This window comes from Erinaceus europaeus, chromosome 9 (assembly GCF_950295315.1).
Source record: "Erinaceus europaeus chromosome 9, mEriEur2.1, whole genome shotgun sequence".
Taxonomy (NCBI): Eukaryota; Metazoa; Chordata; class Mammalia; order Eulipotyphla; family Erinaceidae; genus Erinaceus; species Erinaceus europaeus.
Window position 1 is genome coordinate 123,585,101 of NC_080170.1, and position 8,533 is coordinate 123,593,633.

At 44.3% G+C, this 8,533-nt stretch overlaps 1 pseudogene; it reads right to left on the reverse strand.

Annotated features, from left to right (window-relative positions):
• Positions 1 to 5,232: 5,232 nt before the first annotated feature.
• LOC103121722 (translationally-controlled tumor protein-like) lies at positions 5,233 to 7,997 on the reverse strand (annotated as a pseudogene).
• Positions 7,998 to 8,533: the final 536 nt, after the last annotated feature.

Below are 8,533 nucleotides of genomic sequence, written 5' to 3' on the forward strand. Positions count from 1 at the left end.
GTACCTGCACTATGAATCCACCACTTCCAGTGGCCATCTTTCATTTTTTTTTCTTTCAATTTTTATTTGATAGGACAGAGAGAAATTGAGAGGGGAGGGGGACATAGGGAGAGAGAAAGAGAGACACCTGCGAACCTGCTTCACCAGTTATGAAGCGTTCCCCCTGCAGGTGGGGAGTGGGGGCTCAAACCCTGGTCCTCGTGTGTGGTGATATGTGCGCTTAACCGGGTGTGCCACCACTTGGCCTCTTATGTTTCAGTCCTTATAATGCATATATGAGTGAAACCATCTGGTAGTTATCCTTCAGAGAAATACGGGACATTTGGTAAGATATGAACTATAGCAGTAAATGGCCTTGAGCATAAACTGAGATATAAAAACTCCTTGACTTTACCTCCCCTCAACTCTTCCCCACATTAAAAAAAAAAAAATTCTGGCATCAGAGGGTGGGAGATAGCACCGGTATTATGCAAAACTCTGACCGTCATGCCTGAGGTTCCTGGGTTTCAGGTCTTTACTGTTTGAAAAAAGAAATTTATCCAGAAATACCTGAGGTGTCATTGGCCCACAGAGGGTGTGATGTTACAGACTCTGAGGTCTCAGAAGCAGGGGGTGAACATCTACCCAGTGATGAGGGTTGAGGGGTCGCTACTCCCCCAAAAGGACCATGTCAGCATGTTTGCAACAGGAAGACACCTGAAAGTCAGCGTTACTGTTTAAGTCAGGGAAAGAGCAGATTCTTTCCATGGCCCTTTGGGGCAACTTCAAGAGATTTTTTTTTTTCTAGCTCAGGGAAGAAGATTTGAAACTCACTCCCAGTCTCTCACAGAAACACTTGCTTAATAGTCTTTAAATTTATGTCTCAATCGCCTTCCCAAACTACAGTTTAAAGAAAAACGGCAAAAGGAGAGAGACACACAGATTACAGCGGCAGTCAGACCTCACTTTCCATGAAGATCTGTCATGTGGAGAACCACGGAGCAGATGGTGACAAGCCATAGGAGGTAAATAACAGAAGGTCCGTGGTAAATATACCAATGGTGGCCAGGGAGACTGCCCCAAGATCACTCCTGCCTTAACATAGCCACCTTGCCCTTGGGATGTCTGTGTCAGTCATTCCTAATGAGCAGAGGGTGGGTTCCAGCTTCCCTTGTCACTTGCCTCCCTGGTGGAGGTGGACTGAGGCAGGGAAATGGCTAGATATCTTGTGTGGATGGACACAGGGGGTAGAAGTGAGGAACCACCTGGTCGTGATGAGCCTCTAGCCAGCTGGGAGAGGAAAGATGGCGGCCATGTGTCTCCATGTTGCCTGGCAGCATCCTCTCCTGGGTCACAGTGATGGGGGGGTGGGGGGGGCGGGTAAGCAGACAATTCCAAGAGCAGGGCAGGAGCGACCCATTGTAGGAATGTCCTCATCTCCAGATGATTACGGCAAAATTCAGGGCGAAATGTAGAAGGTTCATGATGACAGGGATTTACACTCTCCAGGGACGCCCTCCTCAAATTCTTTCCCTAAAGCTACCTCCCCCCCTTTTTCTTTTAAGCGAAATATCATGGAATTACACAGTATGTATGCGTGCTCTACATAAAGCAATGTGCCTTCAGGAAGTGAATGCCTTATCAAGAAAAAAAAAGGGAAACATACAATATGAACTTTCTCACTGCCTAGGAACTGTCATTGAAAGAAGAATCTCAGGATTAGGGAGAGAACTCAAGGGTGGAGCAAGTGGCATGGGTTCCATCCCTGGCACTGTAGAAAAAAAAAGACAGAGGGCATAGCTCAGCTGGTAGAGTGCAGGCCTTATCTACTTGACGCTCTTGGTTCTATTCCCAGAACTGCAGGTACTGGAGCAGTGCAATTTCTCTTTCTCTTTTTCTCTCTATCTCATTGATATGCATGTCTTTTTTTTTAAAAAAATATTTTATGTATTTTATTTTTGAGAGAAATGCAGAGAGAGTGAAACAGAGGGAGAAAGACAAAGAGAAACACCAGAGCACTGCTCAGCTCTGGCTTACGGTGGTGCGGGAGATTGAACCTGGGATATCAGAGCCTCAGGCATGAGAGTCTGTTTGCATAACCTTTATGCTATCTCCCCTGCCCCATAAGTCTTTTTTTTTAATAGGCAAGAAAGACAAAAAATAGAACAACATACATGGTAGAGCAGGGCTTCGATCAGTCTCAAAACAAACAGAAAAAGGGAAAGAATTTAGATAAAGCTGTGAAGATTGTAAGGTAGATACAACAGGAACTTGAAAAGTCCTGAGGCAGCCACCAAGTTGCAGGTGTTACCATAATTCCATCCTGACTTTCCTGGGCAGACGACCGACCTCACCAATGTGACCTGAGACCTCACCTCTCCAGAGCTCTGCCCCACTAGAGAAAGATAGAAACAGGCTGGGGGGATGGATCCACCTGTCAACGCCCATGTCCAGCAGAGAAGCAATTACAAGAGCCAGAACTCCCTCCCACCTTCTGCTCCCCTAAAATAATTTTGATCCATCCTCCAAGTGGAGGAGAAATGATAGGGGGAAAATGACCAGAGGGCTCTGAACTCCAATTCCATCAGGACCCAGAGAGAAGAGGAAAAAAGGGAGGGACACTGGAATGTAGTAATGTGCATGTGTGACTTGGGGAGGAAGAGAAGAGGGGACCACGGTGGGTGGGTGAAAAGGGCAAATCTATACAAATACAGAGAGTTGTAGCAATAATGGTTAACCCGTATCTGCAGCCTTGGGAGAACTGTGGTAGCGTCTAGTGGAGGCACTGGGAATCTATATAGCCCTCTGGTTGGTGGTGGGAACAGTGCAGAGTTGTATTCCTGTTAACTTGTAATTTTCTAAATTGATATTAAATCACTAACAAAAAAATAAAAAAGGACCAGGTGGTGGCGAAAGTGGTTAAACACACATATTGCAGTGCACAAGATCACAGATTCCAGCAAGCTCTAGCTGCAGTGGGAAGTTTCACAAATGGTGAAGCACTGTTGCACAGGTCTCTCTCTATCTCCCCCACCCCCTCAATTTCTTTCTCTACCCAAAAAAAAAAAAAAGTCCCGAGGCAGGAGCCACCCATGTGTTAAGCCAAGGGAAAAGGAGTCAGACATGAATGTTGGCTGAGGAACTGTGAGAACCAGTCTCCGAGCCCTGCAGCTGTGCCAGGCTGACAGGGTGATGCTCGAAGCTGCAGACCCTTGTGCCAGTCCAAGCAGAGTGCTCCCAGGGTGGGCAGGGCCAGAGTGGGGGAAGCGAGCACAGTTCCTCAAAGCGAGTATTTTGTTTGGGAACTTCTTTGATTTTTAAAATTTCTTTTTCTTGCCAACACGGTTATCTCTGGGGCTTGGTGCTGCCATTGCAAACATACCATTCCTGGAAGCCACTTTTATTTCTTTTCTATGTTACTTGACAAGACAGAGCGAGATCGAGAGAGGAGGGGGAGATAGAGAGGGAGAGAGATGGAGAGACACTTGCAGACCCTGCTTCACAGATCACGAGGTGGCTTGCACACAGGTGGGGAGCAGTGGGGGGCCTTGAACCTGAGTCCTGGAGCATGATGTAGGAAGTTCTTATCTCCCTGGAAGTACGGAGTCAGGAGCCTTCACTGGAGACTAGGTTATTCCTTTTCTGGCCCTTGTGTGCTGTAACAAACAGGAGGGCACACAATGGATGGAGTTTTATGGCCTGCGGGAACTCAGATGACAGATGGCAGTAGATGAGTCAGTAGATAAACGAAAGCTTTGAAAGCCACAGTGTCAGTGTTAGTCACCGTCAAACAGAGACCTCCGGAGCAGAGACCTTTGATGCATCTGCTTTATTTGAGCGTGCTATTGGTCTCTCTGGATCAGGTTCAAGTACACAGCTGGTAAGGATCCAACCCATGTCCAGAACTGTCTCTTGGTATATATATATATATATATATATCCTACTAGGATTGAAAACTGTCTCTCTGGGTTTCAGAGCTCTCTCATGAAGCGCAAGGACTGGAGTAAGGATCCTGGTTCGAGCCCCTTGCTCCCCATTGCAGGAGAGTCACTTCACAAGTGGTAAAACAAGTCTGCATGTGTCTATTTTTCTCTCCCCCTCTCTGTCTTCCCCTCCTCTCTCTATTTCTCTCTGTCCTATGCAACAACAACGTTGTCACCAATAATAATGATGACTACAACAAAAACAACAAGGGCAACAAAAGGGAATAAATATATAAATATTTTTTTAAAGATTTGTTTTGTTTTTAAAACAGTTCTTATGGAAAGAATTAAAATAATAAGATGAGTGATCAACCATTTGAGAGAAAAATGTGTATAGAGCATAGCAGGTGCAGACATTTCAGCCCCCCCCCATCAGAGGTGTGTTTGGATGTCACGTGTCAAGGAAGCCATCTCCTCAAAACCAAATGGCAGTGGGATGCTGCCATCGCTGCTCTTGTTTTGTCTCTGTGTGTGTTTTTCAGTCCTTTTATTCTCCACAGCTGGTGCTTGCCTCCTGGGTTCTGTTCTTGGCGCTGCAGGTTGATTTGCCATTCCATCTGCTTTGGTGTGGTTGATGAATTTCTTGTCCACCTCAGTCTTTCAAAGGACAAAGTGCTTTTGTAGACAGATGAAGAAGCTGGCAGGCAGATGGGGACTGCTAAGTAAACACTGATAGGAAGAGGAGAGTCTGTCCTTGGGAAACGTGTCCAAAGCAACAGAAGCTTGGGGTGTTGATCTAGTCTCCACTCACAAGGCATAAACACCTGTTTCTTCTTTTAATTTTTTTTTAAGGGGAAGCATCTTTTTTTTTTTTTTTTAACCTACTAAGAAATGTCAACATGATTCCTGGGCATTAGGCAGCTGTTAAAGTGTTTGGATGGACTGAGGATAAATTGGAAACATATGGAGTCTATTTTCTTCAATTAAATGTGTGACTTTTTAACCGAAAGGCGAATTCCCCATGAAAATATAGTTCAGCTTTAATTTTAAGGCAGGGAGGGGAGTTTACTTATGCCCCAGACATGCTTATATGCAAATCGATGTAAATGTGTGTAAGGCCGGGAGAGAGTGGGGCTTCTTCCATCAGGCAGAGATGGGGCTGAACTTGGAGAGCTTACCTGGCTGAGTCATCACCTAACATGTGAACTGGAATCTCTAAGAGCCATAAAAAAACAAAAGCATGTCTTTCTTGATAATACTCATTCCAAAAGCTGTCTGTATGCCTATGTTCACAGATGCTCTGTTCACAATGGGCAGCACATGACACCTTCTACACGTGCACGTCCATCGGTATGTCTGGACGGGATTCAAAATGCCGTGGGGAGTAAATTCAGTTAGGAATTGAAAAACCATTACCATGTGGTTTCACTCACATGCAGAAAACAAATAAGTAAATGTAAATAGACTGACCTTCAAAGGCAACACTAAGCCTCTTGGATGTGGTGAAGACTACAGGGATTACCATGGGGCAAGGGGTAGATGGCTAGAGGGGTCATTTAGGAAGTGAGCAGATGCGGGCCGGCAGTGGTGCACCTGGTTAAGTGCTCACATTCCAGTGCACAAGGACCCAGGTTCAAGTCCCCAGTCCCCACCTGCAGGGAGAAAGATTTTTTTTAGTTTAAATGCATTTTATTGATTGATTGATTGATTGATTGATTGATAAGGCCAATAATTTTCTTATTTATTTATTTATTTATTTATTTATTTATTTATTTATTTATGAGAAACATAGGAGGAGAGAGAAAAAGCCAGACACCACTCTGGTACATGTGCTGCCAGGGATTAAACTCAGGACCTCATGCTTGAGAGTCCGATGCTTTACCCACTGTGCCACTTTCCAGACCACAACAACAATTTTCTTTTAATAACTCAAAGGGTATGGAAATGACAATAGGAACACCAGTAATGGATAATTGTTCCTGTTATCTTTTACTCTGATATTTGCTAAAAAATTCAGAAATCTGTGATTCTGTGCACAGACCATTCAATCTTAATCAATACTTGGTCATCACTGTATAGAGTGGAAAATAAAATACAATCAGAGAAAACATTCCTAACCAGTTGGGCAAATAATTTGTGACTATCAGCAATAAAGATTTCAACAGATATCAGGCAATAATTTGAGCATAATTTATCTCAGTGGGTATTGAATGCTTGTAAAATTATTTTTACCAGGACACGGATACCTTATCATACTATACCTCCACTGGATTAAATATTTCATCTCACTGACCAGAAAAATGTTCAGATTTCTAAAGCTTTGGAAAGTAGAATCTTTGCTACAAAACATATTTCATTTATTATATAGTTAGGGGTTTCTTTGGGATAGAAGAAAAAAAAAAACTCTTGAAGCACATATTTTCAATGCCAAGATGAAGTGATGTCTCACCTTTCTGAGTCCTCTGAAAACCTAACAAGACATGCGTTTCCTTAAAAACAATGCCTCCACTCCAAATAAATTAAGGCCAAAAATAAACGAAGAGCCCAAGATGACATCAGTCCCATTTGTCCTGGTGTCGTGGAGATGACAAGCAGCCAATTATGATGACAGGTGATAGATCCAAAGTCACCGCCAAATTATTAATATTTTCCCATTTCTTTTTAATTTTTTTACTTTTCATTTAATTAATTTATTTACTCCCTTTTGTTGCCCTTGTTTTATTGTAGTTATTATTGTTGTTGTTATTGGTGTCATTGTTGTTAGATAGGACAGAGAAATGGAGAGAGGAGGGGAAGACAGAGAGGAGGAGAGAAAGACAGACACCTGCAGACCTGCTTCACTGCCTGTGAAGTGACTCCCCTGCAGGTGGGGAGCTGGGGGCTCGAACCAGGATCCTCATGCCGGTCCTTGTGCTTTGCGCCACTGTCAGGACATTGTTAAGCCAGCTCCCCCTGCTCCACCTTGCATTCCTGATGCTATGGCCTATCTACATAATCATTGTTTTGCCTGAAATATCCCCACCCATTCCATTCCTTTGATCTATCTTTCAAGACCCTCCCTGCCTCCAGGGTATCATTAATCCCACCAGTTAAAACCTTCGCAACAGTTGCTAAGGAAGTTTCTATCTTCCCAGCCCTTTTGCCTTTCTCCACCCCTTCCCTAGCCATTTCCATTTCCGACTTGTCACTTCCGGGTCTGGCCTTTAGAAGCATTGCTCTCTGATCAATAAAAGACATTGCACTGCCTTTCCCGCCATGAGCTTGGTTCCTAAGTCATCTATCTCCTGCATCACTGAGTAAGTAGCAGCCCAGTTGCTACTTGGCTCTGGTTGAGTTCTCTCCAATCCAGAGAGTACGCCCTCGGGAAGAGGCACCCCCACGCTAGCCTAGCCTGCCACCTACGCTTAACCCGCTGTGCTACCGTCCGACTCCCACATTTCCCCATTTCTAAGCCATCCTTAAAGCAAATCACATATGGGGTCATGCCCTCCACAGCAGCCATGCTACCTGGATTCAGGTTTTCCCCAATAAAGAACTGGTCATTTTTTGTGCTTGATTTATTCTACAGCTCCAGTCATAAAAGATTTTGCTCTTTCTGGCCTCTGTTCTTCAAGTTTGCCTTTACTGATTTCATGTAATCTTTGATGTACTTCTCGTAGGCTTCTTTCGTGAAGCTGGTTTCCTGCAAGTGATGGTTCATGACAATGTCAACACCAGTGATCACTGTACTCTGGGTGCTTTTGCCCTCGAGGCCCTCAGCGGGGGCATTTCCACCACCGAGCGAGCCATCAGTGCTGTCCTCTGCCCTGATGTCCATCTTCCCTTCCACCTCTCTCGGATCTTGTCGATGTTGGAGAACATCTCATCATGGATGATGAGGTTCTGGTAAATGACCACAATGACAGCCTGAGGAAGACTGGTGGTGCTGGCTTGGCAGGAGCTCAGAGCTCAGAGCAAGGGTGATGCAGTTGAAGAGGCTCACTCATATATACAGAAAGAAGCCTAAAAGCTGGGTGACCCAGGGAGTTGGGGCAGTGATAGAGGGCTTTTGTTTGTTCTGTCACCAGGATTATTGCTGGGGCTGGGTACTTGCATGATGCTCCTAGAGGCCATTTTTTTCCCCCTTTCATTGATAGGATAGAAAGAAATGAAAATGACTGGTTAAAGAAGTTATGGGGTGTATATTCTTTATTTTAATGTTTTCAACATTTTTATACATTTATTTATTTATTCTCTTTTGTTGTCCTTGTTGTTTTATTGTTGTAGTTATTATTGATGTTGTTGTTGTTGTTGGATAGCACAGTGAGAAATGGAGAGAGGAAGGGAAGAAAGAGACGGGGAGAGAAAGATAGACACCTATAGACCTGCTTCATCGCCTGTCAAGTGACTCCCCTGCAGGTGGGGAGTTGAGGGCTTGAACTGGGATCCTTACGCTGGTCCTTGCACTTTGTGCCATGTGTGCTTAACCTGCTGCGCTACCACCATAATCCTGGGGTGTATATTCTAAGGAATACTATTTTGCAATCAAAAAAGATGATGTGTCCTTTTACAGATGAGCAAAGTGAGGCTTCCTCAAGTTAAGTTACTCTACAAATGGCATCAGACTAGAACCAGGAGTGAAATGCAATCAG